Source organism: Pelophylax lessonae (assembly GCF_965119305.1).
Source record: "Pelophylax lessonae genome assembly, chromosome: 2".
Lineage (NCBI taxonomy): Eukaryota > Metazoa > Chordata > Amphibia > Anura > Ranidae > Pelophylax > Pelophylax lessonae.
Window position 1 is genome coordinate 348,662,973 of NC_138769.1, and position 21,238 is coordinate 348,684,210.

Below are 21,238 nucleotides of genomic sequence, written 5' to 3' on the forward strand. Positions count from 1 at the left end.
GGGGGAGACCATCTTCCTCCACACGTAAAAGGGGTCCAGCGACTATTTAGCCACTTTAATTGCTTTTACATTATTCAGCATTGCCGGCTGAAAAAAGAGGATTCCAGAGTCATGACTGGAGCTGCAGTCATGACCCTGGTAGAACCACTTAAGCCAGAGGACATGCGGGTGCATCCATTTGAAGCAAGTGTCCTTGATCCTCACTACACCAGTCATATTGAGGAACTCCTCGTTTTTCCTTTTTTCAAACTCCTTCCTGGTCAGTGAATATGGCATTCCTGGTGGAAGCCACATACCAGAAGGCTGGGCTTGCCTGGCTTATAGGTACTGGGACTGTTTTAGGTGATGCTACACTAAGCTATTTTCCCTCACCACTTGTATAGAAGTGACTATTACAGCACATTGTTTTTGACACAATTAGTTGATTTGTGTGATCCACAAGATGCAATGTCTGGTAAATAATCAGTCCAGACACTGAGAGTCTCAGCATACACCGGAGGAGTAGTAGAATGTGTTTTTGGGGTGTAGTCTCAGTATGACCATGTTGTGTGTGTTGCTAACTTTGTTTAAAACAAATTATTTTCATTTTCTGCCCCCATTTTACAAAAAGACTCACTATGCCTCTTATGAATACCTTGGGATGTTTACTCTCCAAAAGGTGGTGATTTTATTGGTATTTCCACTGTCCTGGTGCTCCAGGGCCTCCAAAATGTGAAAAGTAGTCACAAAATGTAAGTATAATTTGTGTCCCTAGAAAGCCTGAAGGTGCCCCTTGGCTTTTGGGTCCCTCTGTGTGGCTAGGCTGTGAAAAAGTCTCATGCATGTGATATCATGACACACCAAGTAGCAGAATGTGTGTTGGGGTGTATGTCTAAGTATGTCTATGATGTGTGTTAGAAATAACTTCTTAATTGACAACTTTCTGTAGGAGAAATACATTTTCGAGAAATCCAGTGCACACGGCTATGTATTCAAAAGATATAAAGGCACCTTCATCCAATTGAAATATAAAGGAATTTCATGGACATTCCGTGGGGCAGACATGAGAGAGCCAGGGAGCTGGGGGTGAGAGATGCAGTATCACCATCCCAGCCACTGGATCCATCACATGGGCACCACCCGAATTCCAAGAAATTAGAAGGGAGAGGGGCATGGGATTTTTATGGTGCCATAAACATTGGCGTTACAACAAACCCATATAGTAAATGGTTAAAATTATAAATTTTATTCAAAGAAAAATACATTTGATAAAAAACTCTATATGAGTATCAGCTATCGTACAAAAATTGCATGACATATATATCAAGGACATCAATAATGCAAGTAAAATGGTGGATCATGGACTGGTAAGCGGTGATCCAAGGGTTGGTATCAAAACCAAAATTCCCTGTTAATGGGTGGCGAGGTGGTCCATGTCCATCCAAAGACTTAACATGTTTTGCGACTCTCAGCCACTTCTTCAGAAGTTTATTATACAAAAGTAAACTGTATTGATGATTAGAAAAGACATGATGGACCCTGACACATAATCAATCCACCAGTACTCACAATTGCCTGACAAACAACACCGGCAGTCAGGATGTTGCGGCGTCTCCTGATCAGCCCTGGGCTATAGCTGAATTAGAAACATCAAGTTTCTCTCATTACCAAACCAACCTATATGATATACCAACGACTTCAGCATAATAATCATTTATAGAGTTCTGTGGCTGGATTGTATTTCCACCTACTGATCTTGGAGACTGCACCTGACCGCTGGGGGGGTTTTCTTTCACCCACTTCTAAGATATTCATCCTAAATTCCTTAGGGAATTGCTACCGTTAAATCGGTTAGCTCAGAAGTGGATGTTTTTGTCAGGCAATTGTGAGTACTGGTGGATTGATTATGTGTTAGGGTCCATCATATCTTTTCTTACCATCAATACAGTTCACTTTTGTATAATAAACTTCTGAAGAAGCGGCTGAGAGCCGTGAAACATGTTAAGTCTTTGGATGGACATGGACCACTTCGCCACCCATTAACAGGGAATTTTGGTTTTGATGCCAATTCTTGGATCACCGCTTATCAGTCCATGATCCACCATTTTACTTGCATTATTGATGTCCTTGATATATATGTCATGCGATTTTTGTACGATAGCTGATACTCATATAGAGTTTTTTATCAAATGTATTTTTCTTTGAAAAAAATTTATAAATTTTAACCATTTACTATATGGGTTTGTTGTAACTCCAATGTTTATGGCACCATAAAAATCCCATGCCCCTCTCCCTTCTAATTTCTTGGAATTTGGGTGGTGCTCATGTGATGATCATGTCTGCCCCGCAGAATGTCCATGAAATTCCTTTATATAGAAATACATTTTCATTTTCTTTGCTGCATTTTCCAAAAACTTGTGGCAAAAAATTACATTTTCAAAAAACTTACTATGTCTTTCAGAAAATACCTTGGAGTGTTTGCTTTTCAAAATGTGGTCATTTATGGGTCCTGGTTCTCCAGGGCCTCCAAACATGTTATAGGTAGTCAGGAAATTAGATGTGTAATTTATGATCCTGGAATGCCTGAAAGTGCTCCTTGGATTGTGGGCACCCTCTATGCATCTAGGTTGTGCAAAAGTCTCACACATGTGGTATCCCTATATTCAGGAGCCATAGCAGAATGTGTTTTGGGGTTTAATTGTAAGTATGCATACGCTCTGTGTTTGAAATAACTTGTTAAAATGACAAATTTGCTAAAAATAATAATAACAATTATTTTAAAAGTTTCCCACAAATTTTTGACAACAAAATACAAGTTCAAAAACTCACCTTGCTGCTTACTAAATACCTAGGACTGTCTACTTTCCAAAAAGGGATAATTTAGAGGTTATTTGTACTGTTCTGGCATTTTAGTGTCTCAAGAAATAAGATAGTCGTTCAGTACATCAGGACTGATCAATATACAGTATATACTGTATATAATGTATAGTTTTTAGACTCTATAAATTTCACACAGACTAAATAAGATATACACTAAATATAAAAATACAAAATGTTCAGACTTTTTTTATTTATATAGCAAAAAGTAAAAAACATAATGCTGATTAAATACCACCAAAAGAAAGCTCTTCTGTATAAAAATGATAAACATTTCATGTGCGTACAGTGTTGCATAACTGAGTTATTGTCATTCAAAGTATGACAGTGCTAAAAGCTGAAAAATGGCCCAGACTGGAAGAGAGTGAGGCCCCGTTCACATTGCAGCGACCCGACTTTGCCGGGCAACCTCATAGGTCGCGGCGCGCTGCTCGCCCCGCGACCTCAGAGCGGCCGGCACGGACTTCATACCATTGAAGTCTATGCAGGTCGCTCCGGGTCGCCCCAAAGAAGCTCCGGACCCTTTTTCTAAGTCGGAGCGACTTGTGTCGCTCCTATTAGAACGGGTCTGCAGCTTCTCTATGGAAGGCGACCTACGGCGACCTGTGAGGTGACCAGGTCGCCTCATAGGTCGCCCCAGTGTGAACGGGGGCTGAACGTGTCTGGACATGAAAGGGTTAAGGAAATTTGTTCTTAGCAATGGGCTGGATTTACTAAAGGCAAAGAGACTTTTCATTTTGCAAGAGAATTTTCCCCAGAGCTTAGTGAATGTGGTGAAATACAGTGCCTTAAAAAAGTATTCATACCCCTTGAAATGTTCCACATTTTGTCATGTTACAACCAAAAACGTTAATGTATTTTATCGGGATTTTATGTGAAAGACCAACACTGAGTGGCACATAATTGCAAAGTGGAAGAAAAATGATAAATGGTTTTCAAACTGTTTTACAAATATGTGAAAAGTTTGCGTGCATTTGTATTCATAGAGGCAATTATAGGCCGGTCAGCCTGACATCAATAGTATGTAAATTACTGGAAGGTGATGATAAGGGACTATATCCAAGAATTTGCTAAAGTCAACAGTATCATCAGCAGTAAGCAGCATGGGTTTTCGAAAGGACATTCTTGTCAGACCAATCTGTTAACATTGGGACCAATTTTGTTCAATTTATTCATAAATAGCATTGAGGATGGGATCACTAGCTCAATCTCAGTTTTTGCAGATGACACAAAATTAAGCAGGGCAATAACTTCACATCAAGATGCAGAAATCTTACAGAATGACCTGAACAAAATAACATAGTGGACAGCTATGTGGCAAATGAGGTTTAATGTGGAAAAGTGTAAGGTATTGCACTTGGGGACTAAAAACATAAACACAAAATACGTGTTGGGGGGGCAACTACTGGGGGAATCAAGAATGGAGAAAGATCTGGGAGTCTTAGTAGAAGATAGACTAAGCAATACCATGCAATGTCAAGCTGCAGCTGCCAAAGCCGGCAGAATATTAGCATGCATAAGGAAGGGGATATATTACAGAGATAAAACTATAATCCTACCACTTTATAAAACTCTGGTCCGGCCCCATCTGGAGTATTCTGTCCAGTTCTGGTCGCCAATCCTCAGAAAGGATGTGCTGGAACTGGAAAGAGTCCAAAGAAGGGCAACTAAGCTAATTAGGGGATTGGGGGACCTAAATTATGAGGAGCGTCTACAATCGCTTAATTTATTCTCCCTAGAGAAAAGATGCTTGACAGGGGACATAATAGCAATTTACAAATACCTCAACGGTGATCTCAGCATAGAAAAAAACTATTCAGTCGCAAGGAGCATAAGAGGACACAAGGCCATACAATGCGATTTGAAGCAAAGAGATTTAACCTCAGGCTACGCAAGGGTTTTTTTTACAGGAAGGGCAATAAGATTGTGGAACTCTCTTCCACAAATGGTAGTAACTGCGGGGAGTATGGCTATTTTTAAAAGACTCTTGGACATGCATCTCCAAGATCAAAACATTCAGGGGTATGGGAAATGAATATGTCCACACACACCTACACAGGTTGAACTGGATGGACTATTGTCTTTATTCAACCTCAACTACTATGTAACTATGTAACTAAATACAGCAACAGGTCCTCATGCAAGTATCTTCTTTTTGTTCAATAATTTTTATTAGGTTTTAACATAAATTTACAACATTTTGTTTAGTTGCAAATATTTAACAACCACATTTACAAAATGTAGGTAGTCAACAAACAAGATAATATAAGTAATAAACAGTGTCTCCTGTTTGTTTATATGTTTCCAGAAATTTAAAAGCTGGAATACAAAAGATATCACATTATTAGGCCCGGTGTTTCCAGTTTGGTTACGGAAAAGGGAAGTGGGGAAAATCGATGAGGGGGAGGGGATGTTTTGGGAAGAGAAAGGGGAGGGGTGGAAGGGGGAGGGGAAGAATGGAAGAGCAGATGGGACTAGGTAGGGGTATGGATTTAGTTTTATTGTCATTAGACTTTCTGTTTCCAGACTGGAACACATTCAATGTGTGTATGGGAACAATGTAGGAAATGGGAGCTTTTATATGCAGTTGTAAGTATAAGAGGGAAGTAAACAGAAGAAACGTAGTCAGGAAGGAAAAGATTAGTGAGTGAGTGTGGAGGGAAGGAGTGGGTAGAGGAAGGCATGATGCAGGGGGCTATTAGCCTCTGTGCTAAGTTCCTAATGGGAACATATCTTTTTTTTAACCTGATCAACTATGTAACCATGTGTGTTCATAATAAATGTATTTATTGTTCTATTTATTGGAAGTATTTACATGCCACCTACAATTTTTTCAGCATTTTACATACTGTACATTCACATCAGGCCCTACCCCCAGGGAGCTTATATGCTAAGGTCCCTATTGTACATCTATGCTAGGGCCAACTTAGACAGAGCCAATTATCCTATCAGCATGTCTTTGAAGTGTAGAAGGAAACTAGAGTACACAGAAAAAAACTCATGCATGCAGAACATGCAAACTCAATGCAGATAGTGTCCTGACCAGGACTTAAACAAGGCAACCTCAGTGCTGTAGGGTAGAACTGCTAACCATTTTCTCCAATGCTTTTCTTGCGAGTCCATCCTTTTCTCAGACTTACACTGAATAAATGCCTCGGCATATATTTTCCACTTAAATAGTAACTAAAATACAATTGTTTTTCCACCAGGCAGTTAGTATATTGTGAAAGAAAAAAAATTGATTTATACATTAAATACATTTGTAGACCGAGGTAGTAAAATCTAGGGATCATTACTTTTATTCAGTCCTGTGTGGCCCTCTGCAAAACCTTCTTCATTGACAGTACTGTACATGGAAATTTCAACCAGAGCTGCCAAAGCTAAACATGAAGTGTAGATAAATGAAGGATTTCCTTTCTCATCAGAAATCGCAGCAGGAGCCAAAAACACAAGACAATAGTCAGGCATTTATTATAGGCTGATTGTGCAAATGCAATACAGCCTGGTACTTAAGCTCTGAGCATTGAGAGCTACATTAAAGAAGTTCCACTCAATAAATCTTTTAAATGATAACAGAAAACTGCCAAGGTACCTCTTGGCTGTGCCTCTCTGCAGTTGAAAAATTAGTGTTTGTTGTGGAGAGAACGGTGTAAGGACAAGCAGTGAATAGGCATTTCTCATGGTAGGATTAATATGTGATCACAGCCACTATTTTGCTAAAATCGTAAATCGTAAAGCTCAGCAAGATGTGAGATGGTGAAATGTGCTCCCATTCACTTAAAATGAGTTCTGTGCATCAACAATAAACAAGGAGATGTACGTTCGTCTATCTTGTCATCTGACAACTAAAAACTGCATTTGTTCTGCTTACAGGAATCTCAGTTCCTGTTGATGAATTATATATGGTTCCAATAAAATAAGGCTACTACAGAACTTTTATGAATAGCATTAAGTATACCATTAAAGAACACTGTTATCTAATATATATTGTTTATACATGGCACAATTTTTGAACTCTGAAATTCATGTTCATTTCTGGTCTCTAATCTTTCCCGTTACCATTTAACATTTTTCCAGCAGTTACAATTTGTTTATCTCTATGTCTTCTTGGTGTATGAAAGAGCATTGCCACTCTTAACAGCTAGGTAAGAAAACAGCAATACAATATTTCCTGAAAACGCCTCCAGATTACAAATACATGTGCAGAGAGTCAACTACTTTTTGGATATGTTACTTACTCCGTATTGTGCCACTGGGGCTTTTGATGGCCTTCAGCTGAATATTTCTATTTTTGAAAAGTGTACTCCATTTTATAAATTGCCCTGACAATAATCACAATTTTCCCAAAAGTGGAATTTCAGGAACACAGCATACCAAGCAGTTCAAATACATATATAAAAGCATTTTACCTGCCAAACTGTTTTTCATTTTGTTCAGCCAGTGGTGAGGTTTACACAATCCTGCTAGAAAGCAGGGTCAGATTGGTGGCAAGACTTTTCTCTTCTGAAGCTGAGTCACCCTGTTGCCCCAGCCTGTAGGTAGGACAGTGAAGAAGCAGCAGAAGATGGATCAATTCTCATCCACCTCCAAACTCTGCTCTTTCCACCTGTCAGCTAGTTACTTGCAATCAACATGTGTCTGATTGACTCCCAGGCCCAGCACTGCCTCTCCCACTCTACACTAGCTTCAATACAGGTCACTTTCACCCCCTTCCTGCCCAGGCCAATTTTCAGCCTTTAGCGCTGTCACACTTTGAATGACAATTACGCAGTCATGCTACACTGTACCCAAATGATGGACACTGATAGGCTGTACTGATGAGGTGGCACTTACGGGTACTGATAAGATGGCACTTATGGGCACTGATGAGGTGGCACTGATGAGGAGGCACTAATATACCGCACTGATGGGCACTGATAGGTGGCACTGATGGGCACTGATATGCGGCACTGGTGGTCACTGATGGGCGGCACTGATGAGCACTAACAAGCGGCACTGATGGCCACTGCTTGGCGGCACTTATGGACGCTGGTGGGCAGCACTGATGGGCAACACAGATAAGCAGGCACTGATGGGCACTGACTGGCATCACTATTGGCACTGATTGAGGTCACTGTGGGCACTGATTGGGGTCACTGATGCTGAGTATGATGGGTGTCACTTATGGGCATTGTTTTTACTTTACTGTATTCAGGGCACTGATGATCAGAGCCCTGATCACCTGACCTAGACTCCCCTTTTAGGAGAAGCCACTAATCTGGTCTCCTCGCCACACACTCTGGCAGTGTGAGGCGAGGAGCGCTGATAAATGGCACTTCCTCATTTACATGTCACCGGCTGTGATTGGACACAGCCGATCACATGGGTAAAGAGCCTTGTTATTGGCTCTTTACCAAGATCGGGGTTGTGCTGTGTCCTAGGAACACAGCGCGGCTTTGATTGCTGCACTGCGTGCCTCCGCAGGCGCGTAAGAGCGGCCGTTCTGGGGCGTCGTCATATGACATCCTCCCAGAACAAGAGCTGCACTGCTCCACCATCATTTAACGTAGGTGGGCGGCTAGTGGTTAAATAATTACTGTATATTTAAAGATTCTTTTAAAAGAATAGATAACTGAATTCCCTAATGTTTTAATTTTCCTCTGTTCTTGAGTTATTTTGCCACATTAACAGAACTATTTTTACTGGCAAGCTACAAATATTGAACACATAAAGCCTGGTGTTTAATTGTGGTAAATTATTTAATGCTTCATTTATTATGAAATAAGAACAGTAGCCATTTAAAACCGTTCTGGGCTCCAGGGTGTATTCTTATGGGCTGAAATAATCACAATTCTTATTTCTGTGCAATAAACTGTTGCCTTATCTTGAAAACCATGTCACTACCACAGATTTTTAAAGCAGGCTGGGCCTGCTTGAGTTTTGACCTATTGGATATTACCATTGTTGTCCCTATTATTGAGCATTGGGGTTGATTTATTAAAGGTAAATAGTCTGTGCACTGCAAGTGCACCTACACTTTTGACACATTGGTGCAATGTGGGAACCCTGCAAATCCATTGCGGATTCCCGCACAGCACCTGACTTGCAGGCAGTTAACACTGTCATATGCAAACTGCTGGGAGTGTCAATACAAAGGTAATGACACCCCCAGATCAGTTCGCATATCGCAGTGCAAACTGTCAATTCAGGCAGGAATCGGATCGCATAGGTGTGAACACCCATGTGATCCGATTATGGTGCAGACCAAAAAAGGGTCCTGCATGACTTTGGGTCGAGTGCGAAGCAAATTCAGTCATACAATCTGTATGGCTGAATTCCCATCGCACACACATCGCATGTGATTTGCAGAGCAGTGCAGTGTGAATCACATGCGATGTCTTACATCACTATAGTGTGAACCGACACTGAACTGATTAAATATATGTATTGAAACAAAATAACACAGCTCTTGCATAAAACCATGATAAATCAAACATATAATAAAAAGTTCATAAATGAAGTGTATATATCCTCTTCAAAATATATTAGAAAAAAATTGTGTCCAATAAATTATAAAAGAGCCCATCAATAAATCATTGTGCACTACAGTGTTGGATAGTTGATAAATCAATAAAGTGCAAGAAGTGCTCCAGTACAAAAAAATATAGAATAATTTGTGCTCTTTGTGCCAGATGATTTGTACCCCTCCAGGAACTCTTCTCACCAGAACGAATGGACCCTAACAAGGGTCAAGAAAGCCTGTGTATGAGTAAATAATTATTGCACCAGATCTTCTCCTTGGTGTAAATAGCCTGTTCCCTGCTTTCAATTTTACCACGCTTGTGAGTATTATCTTTGCCTAATATATTATTAAAACTTTTAAAAACGGGCTTCATTATTTCTGGCATCTTTAGGCATTATTGATTGGAGCTATTCATGACCACCATACCACAAGGATATCCATATAGCCCCCTATTTACACCAAGGAGAAGATCTGGTGCAATAATTATCTACTCATACACAGGCTTTCTTGACCCTTGCTGGGGTCCATTCGTTCTGGTGAGTAGGGTTCCTGGAGGGGTTCAAGTCACCTGGCACAAAGAGCACGAATGATTCTATATTTTTGAACTGGAGCACTTCTTGCACTTTATTGATTTATCAACTATACATCACTGTAGTGCACAATGATTTATTGATGGAGTCTTTTATAATTTATTGGACAAAATTTTTCTAATATATTTTGAAGAGGATATATACACTTCATTTATGAACTTTTTATTATATGTTTGATTTATCATGGTTTTATGCAAGCACTGTGTTATTTTATTTCAATATGTTTTCTGAGTTTTTTACTTGGTGAGCAGCAGCTGCAACTTCTATTGATCTAATATTATTATTACACATACATATTTTAGCGCGGGTTTAACATCACTTCTGATTAAATGAATGGTCCGTATGTGTGAAAGGGGCCTTAATAATTTCTTAAGAAATGAGTTAGGCCGTCAGTACATCAGGTGTGATTTAGGTGTGATCAATTTTCAATGATTGCCACCATAGCTTGTAGACTTTACCTTCACAAAGACCAAATAATATACCCTTATTTGGGTTACTTTTACCAAAATATAACTTTTGGCCAACATATATGAAGATAAATTGCTAATTTGCAAAATGTTATAACAGAAACAAAGAAAAATGCATTTTTTTACAAAACTTTCAGGCTTTTTTCATTTATAGTACAAAAAATAAAGAACCCATTGGTGATTAAATACCACCAAAAGAAAGCTCTATTTGTGTGAAAAAAGGACAAAAATGTCATATAGGCATAGTGTTGCATGAGTAATTGTCATTCAAAATGTGAGAAAGCTGAAAATTGGTTAGGAAGGGGGTTTAAGTACCCAGCGGGTAAGTGGTTAACACCTTCCAGTCTGGCAGATTGATGGGCGGGCAGGACTTTCCTCCTTCTGAGTGGATGTCATATGGTATCCTCTTTAGAAGGCACCACGCAATCTTTCACCGACTGTGCAGTTTATTTTCTGTAGGAGAAACAGTATACCACTTTCCTCTGATAGAGGAACTTCCTTCATCATCTCTGAATAGAATAAACTAAAAGGTTTTTGCAAGAATATGGGTTTTTGACACAGCCTCAGGAAAAAAAAGTTTTAAAGGCATGCATGCATGCATGCATCATTTTTCCTAGCTTTTTTTTACAGTGATCGCATGAAAAAAAAAAAAAGCTTAGTTCTGCTTTACCACTTAAGGACTGCCCGCCACAGTTTTATTGCAGCAGGCAGCCCCTCCTGTGAGAACTGATGTAGTACTACGTCAATCACGAGCCTAGTGCTAGGGTGCTTTTTTTTTGTTTATAGCGCAAAAAATAAAAATCGCACAGGTGATCAAATACCACCAAAAGAAAGCTCTATTTGTGGGAAAAAAAAGACATCAATTTTATTTTCGGCACAGCGTTGCATGACCGCGGAATTTTCTGTTAAATCAACGTAGTGCCGAATCACAAAAAATGGCCTGGTCATTAAGGGGGCAAATCCTTCTGGTCAAGAACTGGTTAAACATAGTTGTTTAATAAGGTAATTGCAGAGCTCCCTCTAATGGTTACTCTACACACCTTCATATTTAATACAATAAAAAAATATGGAAAAATGGAACAATCATTTAAAAAATATGAATATCACATAACAATGTACTTTAAATAAACAGTTCAATAATAAGTATGCGTTCAGTATAAAAATAATATACTTTTCCTTTAAGCCATAATCAATCTTCTCACATCAGTTATTCAACTAATGTGTTGATTTCCCTCTTTGAGTACAGCATGTAGTGACTATAAATTTGTTTGAGTAAAGATAAAAGGACTACAGGGAGACATTAACACAGGAAACTGCTTTTGGTAAAATTATAATTTATTTTTCTTGGATATGGCTTCAAGGTTTTCCAGTATTACATTCTGAACATCCAAATGTAAAAGTGATTTACCTTTTTTTTATTTATTATACCCAGTTGTTATATTTTGCTATACATGTTCTGGTTAAATATATTTCTCCACTCTGTGTTTCTGTGCAAAATTTGGCATTAGGTGGAAAATTCCCAGTTCACAAATGGGAATTCAATGCAGCTGTATATGTATAGTTAGTTCAGAAGGGAATATTTTGATTTTACCTAAAGATTCATAGGCTTCTGGATTTAATGTTCAGAACTGTTTATTTTACACCCCTTGATTTTATAGGTTTGTTCCTAAAGGTATTGTTAAGGCTACCCTTTTATAATCTGTTTAAGAAAACTACCATGCCTGCACCACCTGCTTGCTGTTTTCCTACTGAGCTACAGACGGCTGTGGAGTTTGGGAAGTTCAATGTTGGCTTATAAAGATGTCAGACTCTATTAATTGTGCTTCCTCCGGAGGCACGATTTACTGGCGTTTGCTTATAATTAATAAATCTGCATGCTAGTGCTGGACTCTACAAAACTAAGGATGTTACTGAGACAATATTACAGGCAAAAACAAAGCCCTTTATTTTAAATATAAAAAGATATTTTAATTTTCCTGGTAAAAATTAACAATGCAATCCTTTTGAAAAGCATCACTGTTCTATATAATCTGTTGTCGTTGGTTTTCAAATAATATTAAAACAGATGCAATATGGTTCTCAGGGGAGATGCTGCAAGAGATACACAGGGGGTGTCCATGATAGCTTATTAAAAAAAGATTGCTAGCTGTCCTTTAATAACCAGTTCACGTTCTCATACATTATTTTAGATAGGGGATGACGTTTTACACTGCCCTACAGACATTAGAGAACATGCACCCGATCCATCCATTGACAAAATATTTGTATGTACTGTATGTTGGCACCTTGGCTCTGATGTTTCTTGCCTAAACCTACTTTGGGGAAAGTTCATTGACTGGGATAATATTTTCCACCCAAGAACTATTTATTAAAGTGTTTGTTACCCTAAAAAAAAAAAAACAGCACAGTGCTTGGGAACTGTAAAAAACTTGGCTGATCCTTCCACTTCCTGTGTCCCCCTCTCTGTGCTGAATACGATAATCATGGCTTTTGAGCCCTGCCCTGACGTGGTCAGTCTGCGTGCCTCCGTCATCCGTAGCTCATCTCTCTGCTCTCCCCCCTCACCTTCCTGCCTGCCAGCACCGTGTGTCTGTGTCTCTGCCCCCCCCCCCCCGCTGCTGGCAATAACCAGTCAAATGTCACTGCCAGCCCCTCTCTGTTAAGCTCCTATCCTGCACTGTATAATTGCTTGTAAAAATGCCTCTAAATTCCTTTTTGAGAAGTGCCTTTAGGTCTGTCACGTGTCTCCCGGACGCTGTAATACTACAATCCAGGGCTACAGCAGAAGGAGCCAAGCGGCCACATGACTCCCGGCTGACTTTAGAGGGAGAGCTCGGCTCCTCCTGCTGTAGCCCTGGATAGTGTTATCAGAGCTTCCGGGAGTCACGTGACAGACCTAAATACACTTCTCAGAAAGGTATTTAGAGGCATTGATTCATACAAACAGTTATACAATGCAGAATAGGAGATTAAAAGAGAGGGTCTGGCAGCAAGGCGATAGTTAAACCCTTTAACAAAAGGCTAGTGAATGCCCGCAGCACCTACTGTTGCCTCCTCTGTAGACATGCGGGTAACCTGATTTCAATATGAATGATAAAGGAGGATCTTTTAAAGAAAGATCTTTTCATAGTGGGATCACTTGTCAGTCATACACAACCTGCCACTGTCTCTGCCCCCCCCCCCCGCTGCTGGCAATAGCCAGTCAAATGTCACTGCCAGCCCCACTCTGTTAAGCTCCTATCCTGCACTGTATAATTGCTTGTAAGAAACAATGCCTCTAAATCAGAGTTGTATAAAGTACTCGAAACCCATACTTGAGTAAAAGTACAAGTGCTCAATCAAAAAGTGACTTGAGTAGAAGTGGAGTGCTCAATCAAAAAGTGACTTGAGTAGAAGTACTAAAGTATTCAACATTTTTTGTACTTAAGTATTGCAAGTAGTTTTTTTTTAAATTTTGCTACTCAAGTACTGAAAGTAAAAGTACCAGTACTTTTGAAAAAAAAAATTGCTACTCAAGTACTGAAAGTAAAAGTACAAGTACTGTGTTATGTAGTTATTAAAGAAAGAAGTCAAAAGTTTGAACATCATATTGTTTTTTATTATTTCAAATGCAGCTTTTATTTATACATACAGTAGCATTTATTTTCGTATGCGCTGATAATACACATGTTTTGAGCTTCATGAAACCTGCCATCTACTGTTCTGGCAGTGGTAATTTTTATAATAGTAACGAGTAACTATGCAGCACAAAAAAAATATCGGAGTAGAAGTATTGAAATCATCGAAAAAATGTAGTGAAGTAAAAGTGGAAGTAGGAGAACAAAAATTCTACTCCAGGAAAGTACAGATACCGCCTTTCGGTACTTAAGTACAGTAGTGAAGTAGTTCTACTTAGTTACTATACATCTCTGTTCTAAATTCCTTCTTGAGAAGTGTCTTTAGGTCTGTCACGTGACTCCCGGCCGCTGTAATACTACAATCCAGGGCTAAAGCAGAAGGAGCCAAGCGGCCACATGACTCCCGGATGACTTTAGAGGGAGAGCTCTGGATAGTGTTATCAGAGCTTCTGGGAGTCACGTGACAGACCTAAATACACTTCTCAAAAAGGTATTTAGAGGCATTGTTTTATACAAACAGTTATACGATGCAGGATAGGAGATTAAAAGAGAGGGGCTGGCAGCAAGGCGATGGTTTAGGGTTACAAACCCTTTAACAAAAGGCTAGTGAATGCCCGCAGCACCTTCCGTTGCCTCCTCTATAGACATGTGGGTAACCTGATTTTAATATGAATGATAAAGGAGGATCTTTTAAAGAAGGATCTTTTCATAGTGGGATCATTTGTCAGTCATACACAACCTGCCACTGTCTAATAAATATGAAGAATTGACAAATAGTAGTTTAGAGATATTAATAAATTCTTCCACAGCCATGAGTGCCGTGCTTTCTCACCATTGAGGACCCCTACATGATAACCTCTCATTCACAGCCTCCTCTAAGAGGTCAAAAGAATACATTTTCATTTCTGCGGTTACTACTACACTGCTTCCCAGCACACTATATGGAAGGAGTGGGAATGATTTTGCCAGAACTGATTTCTCCACAACAGTACTAATTCCACCACACAAACCCAAAATGCTAAGGTAAAATTTGATTAAATAAATAGGTAAAAGCCATTGATCAGATCTTGTACCACAGTCTTTATCCTTGGGAACTTACCCTATGCTCATATGGCACAATTGTCAGCAGCATCAACCCTGTCTACACAGTAAAATATTGATAACAATTTGGCAGTCATCCTATTACCCTTAGTTGCCAACAGGGACAATATTTTGAAGACAGTGAGGTTCTCATTTTGGATAAAGAGGACAACTGGTTTGCAAGAAGTGCAAAAGGGACCATCTACATCAAACTGGAGGAACCATTGTTAAATAGGGGTTGGGGACGTTCAACACCATCTATCTTTCACATATAATACCATTTTAACATCTCTGCCCTGGCATTTTGACAACAATCCACATCTTTAGCCATGTAAATTGAAGGATTTACACCTATTAAACCCTTTTGACACCAAAGATGAGATTATATAATGAGAACAGCTTGGTACAAGAATTTTACCACCTCCTATCCTGTTTTTGGGCAATATCATCTGCCTTTCCATGATGACTGGATCAAGGGGTCAAAGTTACCTGTGTGTTAAATAAATACTGCTTTTTTCTTGACACTCATTAGAACTGAAGACATGGCTTGGATAAGTTATGAAATGTCTTCATAAAATGCCTGATAAAAAAAAAAAATGTCCTTTATTAACAAGGTGTGCTTTTGGGAGTCTTAGTTTTGTAGTTTGGGGTATTTAATTTCGTGTTTTTATGCTTGTTTTTTTTTTTTCTTTACTGTGTACTCTAGTTTTACATTTTATTTTACCTTTTTTACTTTCTGTGAAAAAGAAAGTAAAAATAATGAAGATAATGAGTAATGAGGGAATGTTATTTGACACTAGAACAGGTCAAGGATAGTGGAAAAGAACTTATCTAACCTCTGAGTCGGGGCTAAAATGACAGGCAAGATGTTGGAAGGGCTACATTTAGGGCCCTGAATATAGATTGGGTGGTCATGGGCTCCAGGGAATCCTGGTGAGGAAAAAAGGTCTGCCTTTCTTTAAGAGGCTGTCAAAAAATTAATCTTTGGGGCCTAGAGCTTAGGCTGTGGAAGAGATTTGGTGGGTCGGTAGCCTGGCCACTTTGGCCAAACTGTCAGAATACCTGATTCATTATTAAAGAGTAGTGCTACAGATTTTTAAACTTCAAAGAATGTGATCTGACAGACTGTTTTTCTGTGCAAGAGCACTTGGATGTTCCGTCTATCAGACCGTGATCTGTTTAGATGCCGAGGTGATGCTTTTACAGTAAACGACCAGAGAGCTATATAACTTTCTCAGTTATGGAATTTATTAATCTATGTATCACACTCCACCTAATTTTTTTATTAAATTACATGCTTATTAAATTACATGCTAAAAAATGTGCCCAAAGCCCAACATGTTTCCCCTTAAAAAGCTGCTTCCTCAGGGGTAAAACTGTACTCACGTTGTATACAGTGCTGGTTCAGTATGATGACATCACCACACCTTGCACACATCTGGCATAGACATGGACTTGGAGTGGTGGCATTGTCACACTGATGGTAGCAAGCCCATAAATAGAGTGGTTTACCTACAATGGCCACCATTATGCCTGTTTTGTTGCACTGTACGTAATGTGGAAAGATTTTTTAATAAGAAACTTGAGGAAACCAGAAATATATTTACAGTAGGGTTTATGAAATCAAAGATTTCTTAACTTTTGGCACTGCAGTGATCATAGTCAAGTTTTCACCTTCTGTCCAAACCGGGGAGGGGCGCTATGAACTGTAGGATGGCTAGAAGCCTCTCCCTGTATTTCCTAAGGGTGTGTACCATCAACCGGGAACAGCCTAGCTGTTTGGTAAAAGTCGCTTGGGAGTTTGCCCTAGCACAATTGGACTCCAACAGTCTATTAGCCTTGGTTGAGGCAGTCCTGGTAAACCCTGGAAACTTGTGAGGTCAAAGTATTGGGGTTGTCTGTATCCATGGAGACAGTTATAGGTACCCAATGTTTCTGGTGACTCTGGAACCGGCTGTTGGGGAAGTGACCAATGAACTTGCTGTGGTCCCTGGCTTTACTACCTAGAGCAACTGGAGATGACCAGTTTGCAGTTGGATATTGAGACCAAGGTGGGAAACCCACCCAATTGCTAAGGTTGTTATGGGGTCATAAAAGGTGGTGTTCCTTGATGAGGTTACCATGGGTAATGTTGTTAATGATATGTTTGCGATGTGTACTCCTGAGCCTTTCGCATGCAGTATAGAGGTACAGATGCCAGAAATAATTCCTAAACATTCCTAATACTGACACATTGCTCTAGATGTTTTATTGGGAGAAATGGAAGAACATCAGGCCACCCCCGATGCTCCTCTACTGGTGGATTTAGGGTTGTCAAGAGAACAATTTGGTACTAAAAAATAAAAAAAATTAAATTTAAAAGAAGATTTTAACACGTAAAAGCAGCCTACCCCAAATCTGTGATACATCATATGTGTAAGTCACCCTGTGTCTTACAGGGTGACCGGGAACCCCGGTCGGGTCTGTGCTAACCAGACTCCCAGTACAACTACACCAGAATCAGCATTTCATTGTGATTCCTCATCACAGAGCACCGGCAATATATAGTGCACCTTTTCAACATTTAATTACTTGGTGGAGCTTTTGTGGACTTTTGGAATGCACAGCACTTTATGAGTTATTGCACTTAATAAGTTCAAGGGTTATGAGTTCATTCATGACACTTGGTGGAATTTGGGACTTTTGATTATTGTCACCTTATTGGTTTCACCTGATCACCATTTATGTTAAATTGTATATCATTTTGTAATTTTGTTTATGTATCACATTGTTGATATATGATTGTTTAGCGCATCTATTATATACATAAGAATTTTCACTGAAGCACAGTTCAGGTAGCAGCTTTAATTTTATTTACCAGCGCACCCTTACCCACATTCACTCATGTACTGTGACATACTGAAGCAGAGCATGATCCCCTCCCTTCAGAGAATGGGCCGCAGGGCAGGATTCCAACATAACGGCCCCAAACACCTCCAAGACGACCACTGCCTTGCTAAAGAAGCTGAGGGTAAAGGTGATGGACTGGCCAAGCATGTCTCCAGACCTAAAGCCTACTGAGCATCTTTTGGGCATCCTTAAATGGAAGGTGGCGGAAGGTCTCTAACATCCACCAGCTCTGTGATGTCTTTATGGAGGAGTGGAAGAGGACTCCAGTGCCAACCTGTGAAGCTCTAGTGAATTCCATGCCCAAGAGAGTTAAGGCAGTGCTGGAAAATAATGGTGGCCACACAAAATATTGAAACTTTTGGCCCAATTTGGACATTTTCACTTAGGGATGTACTTACTTTTGTTGCAAGCGGTTTAGACATTAATGGCTGTGTGTTGAGTTATTTTGAGTGAACAGCAAATTTACACTATTATACAAGCTGTACTCACACTACTTTACATTGTAGAAAAGTGTCATTTCTTCAGTGTTGTCACATGAAAAGATATTGTAAAATATTTACAAAAATGTGAGGGGTGTACTCATTTCTGTGAGATACTGTAATGATTTTTGATTTTTCTCTGTCTTTTCCTGATTTACATATTTGCAATGCAAGAGTGAAATTATAGAAGTATTGGATCAGAATAACAAGAAGGTAACTGATATCTATGGAATATGGTTAACAATGACAACCCATGTGAATTCTAAAAGCAAAAAAAAAAACAACATAGATTTGAGTTTAGCTTTATCAATACTATATAAAATTATTTTTTACATTACACAAATGATTAGAATGAAAGCATTGTCATTAATTATATTGAATACCACATAACTCTGCAAATCATGCATTGCTGGTAACACAATTGTTTTGAAAATATTTAACTTGCTGACCTCAACTTAAAACTATTTTCAGACAGATGACATATCCTACTTATAGTCTTCTCCAAAACGATGTATTTAATAGGCTTAGCACTCAGCAATGTCAAGACAAGGGACAAAGAAGCTTTTCCATTTCACACACTTTTTAATTATCCCAAGTGATGCAACAGATTTGATCATTACATGGGATAATCAGATGAGGCATCTTTTAGGAAATGAGAGATACAATGCATTAGGATACTATAAAAATTGCCAGTTTTTGGCATTTTCTTTATGATTGAATGTGCAGCCTTAAAAATTAAGTAGAATGTCTATCGATTGTTGTCTTTACAATCAGTAAAATGTAGTAATGCATATGAGTAAACATGAACAATCTACTCCTACTGAAAATTGTTTCATTTTCTATGTTAAACTGATTCTTCTACTCCTTGGATTCTTTGTAATCATTATCAAATCCACCACTAATGTGTCTGTTGGACAGAGTATCAGTCTTATCACCAAACTTTTGACTAAAGCTGGCCTTAGATGGGAAAAGAAAGTTCTAAGAAAGTTTGTTTGTTTTTCTAATCGTTAGTGTATCAAATCGACATTTGTTTTCAACCACAGTGACCAGAAAATTTGAAGAAGTAGGATAGAAAATGTTTCACAAACAAACAAATTTCTGACAGTATATGTGTTTTTTGTTTCTAATGTCCATTTATTCCAAAATCATCCAACGTTAAAAGCAAAAAATATTTTAAATGACAAATAAATGTTCTGAGAATTTTCATATACATTTTCTGGAGACTTTTCTTAAGAATTTTCTTTTATAAATATATCCATCTATCGCCAGCTTAAAGTGGTTCTCAAGGCAAAAGGTTTTTATCCTAATGCATTCTATGCATTGAGATAAAAAAAAACCTTCTATGTGTAGCAGGCCCCATCAGCCCCCTCTTACCTGAGCCCCATCTCAATCCAGTGATGTTGCACAAGAGCCTCCGCTGTCCGGAGACTCTCCCTCATTGCCTGAGACAGCAGTGCGGCACCATTGGCTCCCGCTGCTGTCAATCAAAGGCAGTGAGCTAATAATGAGAGAGAGGGGGTGGGACCCAGCTGCATCCCTGAACCGCGGCTCTTTGAATGGACACAGAGCAGCGGCTCGGGTGCCCCATAGCAAGCTGGCACTCGTCAGGAGGAGGGGCCAAGAGCACCGGCGAGGGACCCAAGAAGAGGAGGATCTGGGCTGCTCTGTTCAAAACCACAGCACAAAGCGGGTAGATACATGTTTGTTATTTTTAAACCAAAAAAATGAGACTTTGATATCACTTAAAGGCTGGTAATAGGCGGACCTCTTCTTTTTTTTTCATTCAGCCACGGGCATGTACATATTCCTTCATCCACTCAATCAAGGCATTGTATTATGACAGCAGGGTTTCTCTGTACAATGGCGGCAAACAATGATTGAGAAAACTTTCTCAACATTCCCATTTGACAGAAATTACTATAACAGGGTAAAACAGGAGAACCACTGATACAAATTAGATTTGTTCAGTGGAAAAATAATAGCGGACTTTAAAGGCACATATCAGGCAGGCAAAATATTTGTTTAAAAAAAACATGTATATTTTATTGAACACATATTAAAATATTAATCAAAACAAAAGAAAAAAGAAACAAAGCACAATATATACAGATTGACTGTGTTAAAATCCACATTCTCTATGAATCTGATTTGGATATACAGACATTTTGCGTGGTTACATATGATAGATACTATGATAGTGGCCTGAAGACGTTTTCGCCTTAGCTTCTTCTGGACCTCAGACGTATATGTATTTTCTTTTAGTAAAGATAAAACACATAATTAATCCAAACTGTACATTGAAAACTTTATATTCAAATAGGCATCAAATGCTAAAAAACACACCTCTCAAGATGCAGAAAAATGTGTAATCCGTGGCTGTCAGTAACCCATAATGATCATACAGAGGAAGGGAGGGAGATAGGTGGGGGAGGAGATGGGTTGAGTCCACCTGTTTGTACAGAATAAACATGGAGGGCATATAGTCTCCAGGGTAGATATAAATTTCTTATTCTAAGTTAGATAATATTATCCCATAATTACCTATACTTTCAAAGAGGATCAGGCCGGGGTAAAGAGTGGCGGTGTGGCGGATGGTATCAGCAACAGGTAAGTTTTGTCTAAAAAAGAGAAATATATATGCATATATGTATACGTATCTCTTCATATGTCTCTATTTCATTAAATATATGAATCAAGATTTCTATGTTTCAATATCAATATTTGGATCTAGATGCGTCATTTTACCTTGTGTTGTTAC